At 38.0% G+C, this 12,606-nt stretch overlaps 1 long non-coding RNA gene and 1 pseudogene across 2 annotated transcripts in view; one reads left to right on the top strand and one right to left on the bottom strand.

The window, feature by feature from the left end:
• Window positions 1-12,606, top strand: part of LOC140620427 (uncharacterized) — a 61,055-nt gene that overhangs the window by 10,215 nt on the left and 38,234 nt on the right. For both annotated transcript variants that reach the window (XR_012020218.1, XR_012020217.1), the window contains exon 2: window positions 12,290-12,411. This is a non-coding gene — a long non-coding RNA (uncharacterized lncRNA). The remainder of the gene's footprint in view (window positions 1-12,289; window positions 12,412-12,606) is intronic.
• Window positions 4,824-7,243, bottom strand: LOC140619902 (negative elongation factor E pseudogene; annotated as a pseudogene).

Here is a 12,606-nt window from a genome sequence, read left to right as displayed (position 1 = left end):
TATCTATATCTATATCTATTTGTGTTTTTTCACTCCTCTGTGCTTTATTTCAACATGCTTTTTAAAAAATTTTCTAGGGTTGTATGCATATTTTTCTTATGAAAATAAAATGTCTATAGAATTTTAGACTTAAAAGACTAGAAAAAATAGTCATGATTATCAAGATAAGAGGATATTTCAACATTATAGTGCAATATAAATAATTAGTTCTAGAATGGTCATAATGTACTATAATTAAATGAGAACTTTAGAATTGTAATAACGCAACATTGGACTCGCATCTCTTTTACATTTTAGGCAACATTCTTAAATAGAAAAGAAATACAGTAGACTGCTGGTGCCTCTATAATTTTTTAAGGAAATAGAATAAAAATATGAAAACTTTCACCACTTAGCACTGAATCATACTGAACTCTTTGAAAGTCCTAAAGCACATGTTAATATAGAATCTATGGTATATATAGTGTGATAACAAAATCAAGGGTCTGTGCTACGTCACTGATGCATGCTTATCAGCAAGTTTTTGTTAGCCTCACGTAGTTTTGGCCTGAGCCAAATTAATCATGTCTAGAATGGGTAGGAGGATATGCATCTTGTGTAGCCAGTTTTACATACACATACACACACATAAATATTATCTCCAAGTAATGCACACATGATTCAAATATAAGCATTTATCAAGGCACGCAAAGAATCAGGCTTTGGAAAAGATAATAAACTCATAAGGTTTCTATGTAATCCATGTTTGAAAAATATAGGCTTCACTATGAAGAGTTTTTGTCCCCTAAACAGATTTGATTTTTGAGAGCTTTAAGACACTGTTGGTATTATCAATCTTTTTTATAGCCATTCTGATGGGTGGGTAATAGTATCTCACCATGTGGTTAATTTTGCTTGGTTTTGTATTATTTTTTAAATGTTTATTATGGAAATTTTAAACTCAAACGAAAAGTAAAAAGAATAGTAAAATGAACCTGATTTACCTAGCACATAGCGTCAGCAATTCTCAATACACTGCCCATTTTATTTCCTGTATGTCCCTACTTACTTGCATTTCCCTCCTCCCCTGCCAGAGTTATTATGAAGTGTATCCCAGACATCAGGAGTGTCTTCCTCTAACTATGATGTAGTACATACTATGAAGTGCTAGAGGCTGTGTTTTCATTATTTTTAAAAAATAATCTAACATATATCCTTTAAAAATTCTCCATTATGAATAATTTTAAACCTATATCCATTTATGTGAAATTTGAATCACAAAACTTTAGAAACCTCCAAAAATATCCATATCTTAACTTTTTTCATATTAATAAAAAATCTTTTTAGATTTTTGCTTGGTAATGCGATTGCTAAATTGTCATTTCTAATGGTATCAACATATTGTTGATATATTTTTAAAGTTTTTTTTATTCTCCTTAAGATAAAAGTAAATCACATACATTTAATACCATGAAAATAACAAATTACTCCTGTCTCCCTTTGGAAATATCCAGTGTTAGTTATTTATTATGTTTCTTTTCAGATTTTTCCTGTGGATATATTTTACATAGTTAAGGTCACACTTAGTGTTCCAATAGTTTTCAAAACTTGGATAATACCCAAGTTTTTCCTTTTAAAGGAAAAATGTAAGTAACCCATGGTTTGCAGATTCTCCAGGGGCCAAGAACCTAATTATTTTAAAAACTAATTTGAGAGTAATTTACTTAAGAAACTAGATTTTTATCATATGAATATATCTTTCAAGTCAAAATTTCACTGTGGCAGAAGTCTTTAAAACTGATAAAATATATTTTTAGATTATAATTAAGAGTGAAATGCATTACAGTGTTCTAGAACTTACATCTCCTAGGGACCAAAAAAGCCCATTTTGTAAAACACTAGACTACTAGATCAATAATTCATAATCACAGGTAATTAAACTTTATTTCAGTCTTGATTTGGACCTTCTTGTCAAATACACCCTTATTCAGAGGATAGAACATAGCAACAGGAAGGAATGGAAGGGATCTGTCTAGGTCTGGAGGCCAGGGGGAGAGTCAAGAGTGATTTCCAGGAGGGGCTGCCTGAGCTGAGTTGTGGAGGTAAATCAGGGCTTATGTGGTAGGGAAAGGCCAGGTAGGAGGAGATGGGATGACCTGAGGCTTGGAGGTTAGCTCAGTAAGCTAGGAAAGAGGTACTAGATAGAGGAGTGCTTAGCATCTGTGTTGCAGGGGGAAGGTACCCTGCATTTCCCCCTAAGCAATCTGGAGCTGTGGAAGAGTTTAAGTGTTTGGTGGTAGGATTCAAGTCAGGATTGACTTCTGTGTAGTGATCATTAGGAAGCTTTCACCAGAATGGAAGGATCTTGTCTAGCAGCCTCTGATGGTTACCCCTCTTTCTGTGTGGTCCTGGTCTGGCGATTCAGACAAGTCTTAGGGTGCAGGTTCTGGTGTTCTCTGTTCAGGCACAACTACAGCTGCACAACTCAGAGGAGGGCAGGTTTGCGTGTGGGAGCTTAGGCTACAGCCAATCACCTGGCCTTCTCCCAGGTGACTGGCTATTTCCAGAAGGCTTACAGCAGCATGTCCCAGGTCTTCCTGTGTGGATGTACTCACTTTTGGTAGATCTCACACTCAGCCAGATGCTGCTGTGGCCACCAAGAGCCCCACTCTCTTCTGCCTGTCATGGGCACCAAAAGCTTTACTCTTGGTATTTCATTTAAGAGAAATAAATATAGTCAGTATTTACCTACAAAATTATAATATTCTATATGTTTTTCCAAAAACATATGGCCTGGTTTACAGTCTAACCCTGAGGAAAGGAGGTTAAAAGGAGACTCTGGGTTAGGAGATGCTATCTCTCCTTGGGGCTCACAACAGCAGGTGGGGAGGAAGGTCTGACCTGATTTCTGTGTTTCTCCCAAGCTCTGGCTGGCCAGCCAGCCACATGGAGAGACAGCCTGACATCTAACTCTGCTGTTTCTGGCTGTCCTAGCTCCATGGCATGGCAAGTGACTTAGTCAGTGTTCAGTGTCCCTATCTATATAATGGAAATAAAACAGCTCTAGCTCTGGGGATTTTCATGAGAGTAAATAAAGTTATTTTATTAAGATGCTTTGAACTATGTTTGAAAATTAACACATTATTATTTCTTTATTGTGATATAACACTCACCCATATTTGTTGAATAGATGAAGAAGTGAGAAAATAAATGGAAAACGTACTTAAAACACATTTTGCTTATGACTTACTTTATAGTCTGTAACTGCATGGGATGACACAGCTTATCAATACTTGGCTTAAAACATACAGTCTCACACATGCACATATACCACATATACACATCCTGCTAGAAACAATCTAGTTGCTTACTCTAGTGAATAAATGAGCATTCTGCCTCATTCTGACTACTATTATTTGTTCTCCTATGACTTTGTTCTTAGGTGAGTCCATTATGGGGATGCACTGAACACTGTTTGTTCACCATAAAAAGTACCCAGGTATAAGACCACATACAGTGTTCATGCAAAGTCAATTTGAAGAGTTTTGAGGGTTTGTAGAGATTGCTTTCAGCCACATAAATCAGGAGTTGTGCATCTGGGGTCAGGTAGGGTCAAATTTGATTATTAGACTTATAATTTGTGGTTGAATAAATTGGCATTCACCTGTGTTGAATGTCCTGATGGTGCTGGGTTGTTGATGTGGCCTGCTTCCCAGCTACAGCCCCTGCAGTTAAAGTGCTATGAGTCAGTGTGTGGTAAGCACACACGAATACAGGCATCTGGCTTGTGAGCTCAGAAACAGGAAAGCTTCCACTGGCTCTAAGTGGAGTGACCATCACTGTATGGGGCTGGAAGGAGAGAGCAGGAAATTGGTCAGAGATCTTTTCCCTTTGAGGCAGGTTAATATATCACTTCTAAATTAAGCATATGGCTATATTTGGTAGTGCAAAATGTAGGGCTGAAGAATAAGCAACTTACTTTATGCAAACAGATTAGCATATCATGTATACAGTTAGGCCTTTCCTGTTTCCAAGCTTTGGGGCTCAGCATGAGAGCTCACCCATCACTGACGTAGTGCTGAAGCCAGGTCCTACCATCTTTTGTTGGGACAAAAACCCTAGTTTGAACACAACATTCCTAAACGTTTTTAAGGTTGTTTGTTTCTGAAGACTTTAAAAAGATCCTCATTTAGATCATCAGGGTAATTAGATGTAAAATGGTGTCCATAGAATCAGCAGTGGGGCCCATTCCATCCATGGGTAGCCTTCCTAGCGGAAGTGAAAGAAATGCCTGGAAAACAATACAGTCATTGTAAGTGGAGCCTCCTTCAGGGCCTTCTGGGGGCTTCACAGTGGGAGATGACAGCCACTGGTCACAGGATGGGTAATTTCATTGGTTCCACTCGCTGGTCACAGTGGCACATGCTGGTCAGTCACGCCTCAGTCAGAAGACCTTGGAAGTTAACATCCATGACAGCATGTGTTATCTCTTGTCTCTCTGATGATGGTCATTCTAACAGTGGGAATGTAAATTAGTTCAACTATGGAAAACACTTTGGAGAACTCTCAAAATTAAAATAGAACCCCATATGATCCAGCAATTTCACTTTGGGGAATATATCCAAAGAAAACAACAAAAAATATCTTTTAGATATTTAGATATGGTCTCTGCAGCATTTACAATAGACCAGACAAGGAAACAAGTGCCCATTGATGGACACTTGGGTAGAGAAGTTGTGGAATATATATATATATATATATATATATATATATATAGTGGAATATAAGTTATAATATATAATATAAGTTATATATATATATATATATATACACACAATGAAATATTATTCAGCCGGCAAACAGCCCTTGCTGGCTTTGAGCTGTATCAACTCTACCTGGGTCCCATTGAGCTCAGCAATGGCCTGATCTTCTGATTTCATCTTTTTGTAGGTCACTAAGGCACAGTTTCTGGGTGGGTCCATGGAGAGATCGATGATGTTTCCAAAGGGAGAGAATGCCCCAACGGAAGATGGTGGGCATCATGTCATCTTCATACATCTAGAGTATATTCCCATTCTGAGGGGCCCTGCATTCATGGAAAGAATATAACCTGTGGAAAGGGCCTTCTGGTTCTTGATCATGGTCCCTATCTTTGTCTTCATTCTGCTCATGACTGTGGTTGCAGCTGTAGCTTCTGGGAGGGGAAGCTCAGGAACAGGAACCACCACGTTTTTCAGAACACCAAAATTCTGAGGGGTCCACTGCCTCTTCCCTATCTGGCCTCAGTTCTCAAAGCCCATCATTGGAAGACACAAAACTCTCATGCAAATATTTCCTCTAGGGGCATGTGGACGACTTATGCAGATCATCATGGGCAGATTATGCTCCTTTGGAATGTCTGGAAAGTGGAGACTGGCCTCTCTCAGGGTCCTCTAACTTCCCCGCTTGGGTTTGAGAGCTTCTGAAGCCTGAGTTCTTGGTCTCAGCCTTGAGGGCACTGACAGCTCTTGATTTTACCAGCTGCTTTGCCTGCTCTGATGCCGTGGTCAGGTCCACCACAGGCTGCTCTGACAGCAAGTGTTGAAACCACCTGGGTTGGCTCTGCTGCTACTACTTTGCTTCTTCAGAGCCAGCCAAACACTTTGAGTTTGTTAAATTTCTTCTGCAGAGTCTTCTCCTCCTACAGGGTTGATCACCAATGTGGTAGCTCCAGAGACAGTGGTAACCGAGATCCTGCGATCACCCAGCACACCCATGCAGGCCAAGAGCTCCTGTATCCTAAAGCTCTGCAGGTGACATGTGGTGGCAAAGGTCCCAGTAATCTTGGAGATGCCAAAAGTGCCACTACTCCTTGATTTCTACCCTACCGAATGTAAAGCATTATGGAAGAGGAAACTTGCTTTTCTGATAGTTTTTAGTCATCAATTTGAGAAGAAAACAAAGCCAGCTTAATGTACAGTACAGATCCAAACTAGATTGTGGAATTAAGGCCAGGGAAATCTCTGGAGACTTGGATATTATTACCAGAGAAATTCCTTTGCAAAGAGGTATTGTGTAAAGATTTATTTAATGTTTGCAAATATTGACTTTTTATAATCTGACCACTTTTTTCTTTTCTTTTTTTTTTTTTTCATGGAGAGATTTTAAGCTACTTGTTCATTAAGATGCATAATTCAAAATTAAGTGAAAAATGTAAGGTACAAGGGCAGGTCATTATGATTTGGTTTCTATGTACAAAGGAAATCATTACTAAATATTAATGTTTGTAGTATTTATTTTGAAAGAATATACATTTTAAAGAAAAGAAGAAGCAATTAGTTGGATTTTTCTGATTTGGTGAATAATATGCTAAATTTAGGGTAAAAATGTCAGGATGAGTATGGTGGTCTGTTTTTATAGAAAATGGAAGTATAGCACAACTTTCTTCTTAATGATTTGCAGAGACAGAAATTCAGTTGTTACATTATATTGAGCTTGGACAGTATTATTGCTTTGGGGGGTTATGATTTAATCCATGTCACATGTGACTCTGTGTAGCAACATAACATGTGAAAACAGGCTGCTGAAGCACTTCAGTATGGTTCTGTGCAGTTGCTTATTACTAGCACTTCATAGAGAACTCATGTTAAAGGTGGTAAATGAAATAGAGACCAACCTCCAAACTTCTACTGCCTGCTGGAAATTATGCTGGTCGAAAATGTCAGGAAATTACTGAAATTTTTTCTCAAAATTAGAATGTAGGTAAGAAGAAGGAATAAGGTGATAATGATGATAGATTTAGCCTGAAGTTGAGTTTTGCTTCTCCTAATATAAAAATGGTCATAGTACCAACTGTCCCGGGTGGATCAGCATGATTTCCACCTTAGTAAGTTAACAACAGAGGCACCTTTCAAGGTGAAGGGTTACACACAGAGCTTACCTCCTCTGCCTCCTGCCCTGTTAATATAGATTGCTGGCAGGAGAGTCAGTTCTGTTTTGTAACTAACAATTCCCCAAAAGAAAATAATTATGCTAGTATGCAAGAACAGTCCTGTGAAAAACACTGATAACAGTGGGCATCTTCAGAAAACAAATTTTATTTCTTTCAAAGTAATAATTTGGAATGGTTGCATGTGTAATCATTCATTTCTGAGCACTTTTCTCAAAACAAAATTTAGATTTAGAGTCGTACCTTCCAGATCAGGTGAGTATCCAACAGGTGCTGAAAATTCTCCGTTACACTGAAGTTTAAAACTATGATGGCAAAACCTCCCACAAAGGACATCTTTTTATTTGCTTTTACAATTAGCATTGTAACATGTTTATCTCTGGCTCAGATCTGTTTTGAGAAGGTAAGAAAATATTTCTCAAGTGAATCCAAATATTCACCAATCTAATGGGAAAAAAGTAAAGATTACTTAAACCTTCTCCATTTGCATCTAAGGCAAAGCTTTAGTACATAATTCCATTTTCTTTAAACATTTCCCAGAGATAATTTTCTCATTCTCCAGCATCCTTCTCCAGTCCATGTGGGAAAGTAGTGTGGCCTTCAGGCTCGTCCTCCCCCAAGCTTTTGCTGCACAGGGCAGGAGCCAGAAGAACACAGGCAGGTGTCAGGCTCACTCCTTGTTTTTGGTGGTGTCCCAAACTCCACAGAGTACAGAGGTCCAGGAAAAAAATGTGAAATCAGCCACCCAAGTCGAATGGAAAATTTCAGGATGTTAGAGAATATGGGGACAGCTGATGGCTGAGGTCATGGCTCAGAACGATTTTTTGGTTTACCTGTTTACCAAAAGCATTTCATTCATTCCTTTACAAAAAAAAGAAAAGAAAAAGGAAATGAAAACTTTCAAGAAGAAAAGAAAAAACAGTTGTTAATCTATTTTGACAAGCAGGATAACAAGTATCATTTTGCAAAATTTATATTCATAGATTTAGCACGATCTGTGTGAACCATATGACAGATCTCTAGAGTTTTTTTTCACTCCTTGTTCTTTGTGTAATTTCTCAGAAATCACTTAAGTGTACATATTTGTAAGGAATTTGAAGCCATCATAGAACTAGAAATAGACAAATAGGTAAATATTTAAATTCATTTGAGAATTTTTGTTTTCAGAGAGGCACAGATACCCATCATTTAGTTGATAAGCATTGCTGCTATGCCTTAGGGCTTTCAAAGAGGTTGCTGAGGGATTTGGGAGGAAATGGAAGAATGTCAGGAGAGAGCTCTCCATTGGCTTTTTGGTCTACATAGAGAGAAACAGAGGATATGACGTTTACTCCAATTGACATAAATCTCGTCTTTGTGTTCTTTATATTCTATACTCCTCCTATGGGCCTCACTGAATTACTTGTACCTCTCCACAGTCCCAGTCCCTACTCAGAGCTGTCTCCCTGCAGCAAGTAGTCAAATACGTTAGGTGGAATGTTCTCGCCGGGGAGCTTCCCCCACAGAGTGTGTTTTCAGGGAACCAGGGGAAACGCCATGGGCTGGCAGTCTAGAATATATGGCAGTGTCCATGACCTAAAGATTCCATGTGGTGTTAAATCCTTTCGTGTGAGAACTCCCTGTAGTTTTCTTATGTTAAAGTAAACTTTGAGACTGCAAGAGGAGGATATGGTATACAGCATGTGACAGCATTTTGACCAGAGAAGTCTTTGGGAAGCATCTAAAAAGATTCATATTTTCTGGAGCACAGTTTGGAAACTGGAGCCAGGCACTAATTTTCAAACTTGTTCAATGAGTGCCTTGGAGGAACTTTGAAAAGAAGCAGAGGCAGGATTCAAGCCTATTTCAAGAAGAGTCTTTCTTACTCATTTCTTTTATATATCTGGCTTTTCAGTGACTAAGCTTTTCTTTGAAGAAAGGTCTCCTTGACTACAAAAAAAAAAAAAAATTCTAGAAATATTTGTGGATGTTCAAGACTGAATCTCAATGTCAGCTATTTTTTTCCCCCTCTGGCTTTGCTACTCCTAAGACTTTCTTATGGTATTTTTGGAATGAAACTACATATTCAAACTTGAGTATGAAATCCAAAAGCCAAAAATGTCTGATATTTTTTTCCCACAAGTGCGTTAGAACCATGAGCAAATGAAAGGACTCCCTCTTAGTGGGAGATCACTGTGGGAGCTCAAGAAAAGGAAAGAAAGATGAAGGCAGTTCTTTTGATTTATGTATAAATTCCCCATGTAGTTCATTAGTTGGACACTTAGCTGAGCACCAGGCTGTCCTGGGCAGAGGCTGTAAGTCACTGAATTCATCACAATGGTCACCTGCAACATGGGGAAGCTGCATGCCAGGGACTTGCTCCAGTTAGATGGACTTCTACAAAACTGCATCACTATTTCTGGATAAAGGAAACACATTAAAAATTGTGATTTTTTAAATGATTTTTAATCATACGCCCAAGAAAACAAGCAATCAAGTATGAAATAGAACACATGATCCTTGAACACCAACCTGGGACCTTATATTTATATTGCATTTTCCTAAATTTCCAGACCAAAATACATGCACATTATTAAGCACAAGTTTAAATAATAATTTAGGGGAAAAACAATAAAGGCTGGTAAATAGGCCTGGTAGTGTCCCATGTCTGTATCGGATCTTACTGCCTGCAGCTCAGTATCTTCCAGAAGCCCACTCTTTGGGTGGAGCAAATATATCTGAAGGGATAGTTAAGGTAACCCCTAGTAGGATTCTATAAAATCAGTTCCTAACCTTTGGGGATTTTTTTTCTTTCTTTTCCTTTTCCTTTTTTTTTTTTTTCTTTTTTAGTTACATACTCTATAACTTGCTCTGGGCAAAATTCTCTCATAAGGCTGTGGGATAAATTCAAAATGAGTAGCAGAAATGACAACTTATCTTTATTTCAACATGGAAATGTGGTTTCTCCAGATGTTTCTAATGTTCCAAATAGGGATTTCCAAAGACTGAACACTGCATCAAGACTGCCAGCCTAAAGGACTGCACATAATCATGGTGCTTCTCTGTGTGTGTGTGTGTGTCTGTCTGTCTACCTGTCTCTCCCTCTCTCACACACACAGACACACACACACACAACACCATAAATGTAGACAGTGACATAAGTCTATGCACAAGTAAAGATCATCTGAGGTGAATCAGAATTTTCCTTCTTTGACTAGTGACTGATCACACTTAGACACAGATAATAGGAAACTGCCTTATTTGTAGAACTGTTAAGGGTATGAAAGAATATTAAACAACCCAGAGCATTGAGTGGTGGGTGAGTCACTCTGAAGGGTGGTTTCCAAGACCACAAGAAATCAGGAAGGCAACCTATAAGAAACATCAAAAGCACACACCACACTGTAGGAAAATCCCAACTATGCTCTCCTCCCTGATATATAGGGGAGAGAGAAAAGAAAGAGATGATGAAAGAGCAAAAGACAGAACAGAGACAAAGCAGTCTCACGAAGTTAAAAACGTGGTTTTTGTTAGAATCATTGTTATTATTGTTTTAATCATGCTTTTAACTTTTCTCTGGGGAGATATGGAAATGGTGGCCAGAGCATAAGGATTTGAAAAATGCATAAATGTAGTGATACTTTGCTTAACAGCTGCATAGGGAAGGGCTATTTGATTATGCATAGATATACTTTTGTGCTTTGCATTGTTTCAGCCGTGAGGTGTTCTATACTACCTTTAAATGTTGACAATGAGAAGTTAAGTCATCCCCATAATTGATTAGATCATGCCTCCTTTGGGGCATTCATTCAATAAAAAAGGTTCTGTTTGTTTGTTAGATCTTGGGAATATGCAAGGCATTGCAGGGTAAAAGTATGACCCCTGACTTTACCTTTAAATTTAGAATTCATAGTCTAGTGAGGAGCTAGGCACATAAGCAAACGACTGTAACATAAATTATGTATGATATGCAGTGGGATATGGATAAGAAACTCTACACGGGCCTGGGAAAGTCGGGGAGACTTCTTAGGGGAGGCAGCAGTTGAATGAGGTTCTAAGAATATGTAAGAATTAGCCAGATAGATACAAGTAGAATGGGCACTAGAGGAAGTAGGCACAGTATATGTAAGAATTTAGTTGGTTTAGGAAACTATAAATTGTTTGTATTTCTGTATATAAATAAATATAAATATAAAACAAAACAGATTATTTATTGAGGAATCAACAAAAGCTTATGGGTTTGAGAAATATCTTAACATGCACAGAAGTTGCCTTTAGTATGATGTGCTAAGAAAATATTTTGTTTGAATTATCTTATTTTGCTATATTTTGCTATGTTAGAAAGATCGAAAGCTAAAACTCTGCTTTGTGACTTTTCTGCCATCTTTCATCCTGTTTGAAAAAGAAGGGTGGGATAGTTCCGTGAAAGCAATGCAAAGACGTTATTGCTTATCCAACAATATTATGTTTCCTTTGGAGTTGAGCCAGTGGGCCAAAAATACTTTCATATTAATTTTTTCTCATTCATCATGGACTCAGCCTAGAGCCACAGCCATACCATATATTCTTACTCAGAGAAGTTGAGGTTTAGTCAGAATTATTTGAGAGTCTCTGCACAATCCCCAAACAGGCATTTCTGAATTTCTAAGATCCTCCAGTGTAACTTCTCCCACCTTTTTAAATAAATTATTTATTTGAGAGAGAGAGAGAGCACAGAACGAGCGAGAACACAAGTGTGGAGGAGAGGCAGAGGGAAAAGCAGACTCTTTGCTGAACGGTGAGCCTGATGCAGGACCAATCCTAAAACCCCGGGATTATGACCTGATTTGAAGGCAGACACTTAACCAACTGAGCAACCCAGGCGCCCCTTCTCCCAACATTTCTTTGTGTGTTGAGGCACAAATAGCCTATTGGGGAACAAATTATCTAATGTGGCTAATGAATTGATCATGCTGTTTTTGTGGTAGAAAAGTCAGTTTCCTGGGTTCTCCTTACATATATTAGGACAAAGTTATTTGTAATAGGAAATAAACAGAACACCAGAAACATCATTTCTTAACTTCTTTATGGGTTCTGAGTGTTTACCTATTACTTGACCAAACAATCATATGAGTACTAGATACATAAAGGCAGTAAGAACAGTGTAGAAGTTAAAATATGGTTTTACTGATTTTTTTTTTCTTTTGATGCCCTCCACAGATGAGTTAGCTGAATCAAGTTGCAGTTTGCTTCCCACTCTCTGCCTAATGGGATTTATGGTTGATAATGCTGAGCAGGGGCTAATCTAAACCTAAAGCCCAGTAATTATTTTATTTATTTATTTTTCATGTTTTTGTTATGGAAAGGAGAGTAAAACCTGGTACCTTATTAAATACAAGTCATTTTTCTCTTTCCTTTTGTAAGTGATATAAAGATTGGTGGTTTGGTACCTCCCTGGATTAAATGGGCTGATAGGGAAGAGCTGAGTTGGACACCAAGGGGTATCAGATGTCAACCTCTAAAGTGGACTTGTTGCCAATATTCAGGTAATTTTTTTGTTTGTTTATAAGTATTTTCAAATTTCTTGTCATTTTAAATTGAGTTAATTCAAAAGTATTGCAGACCCTAGGCTTAGAAACTAATCTGTATAGACTGGCTCCGGAGAGCTACAACATCTGTGTGTTTGAGTCACTCACACAGGCAGTAAAGGACTTTCATAATAAAAACTATATACTCAGCAC

The sequence above is a fragment of the Canis lupus genome, chromosome 28, assembly GCF_048164855.1.
Source record: "Canis lupus baileyi chromosome 28, mCanLup2.hap1, whole genome shotgun sequence".
Taxonomy (NCBI): Eukaryota; Metazoa; Chordata; class Mammalia; order Carnivora; family Canidae; genus Canis; species Canis lupus.
Note: the sequence above shows the minus strand (reverse complement) of the source record. Positions and strands in the feature narration are given on the sequence as shown.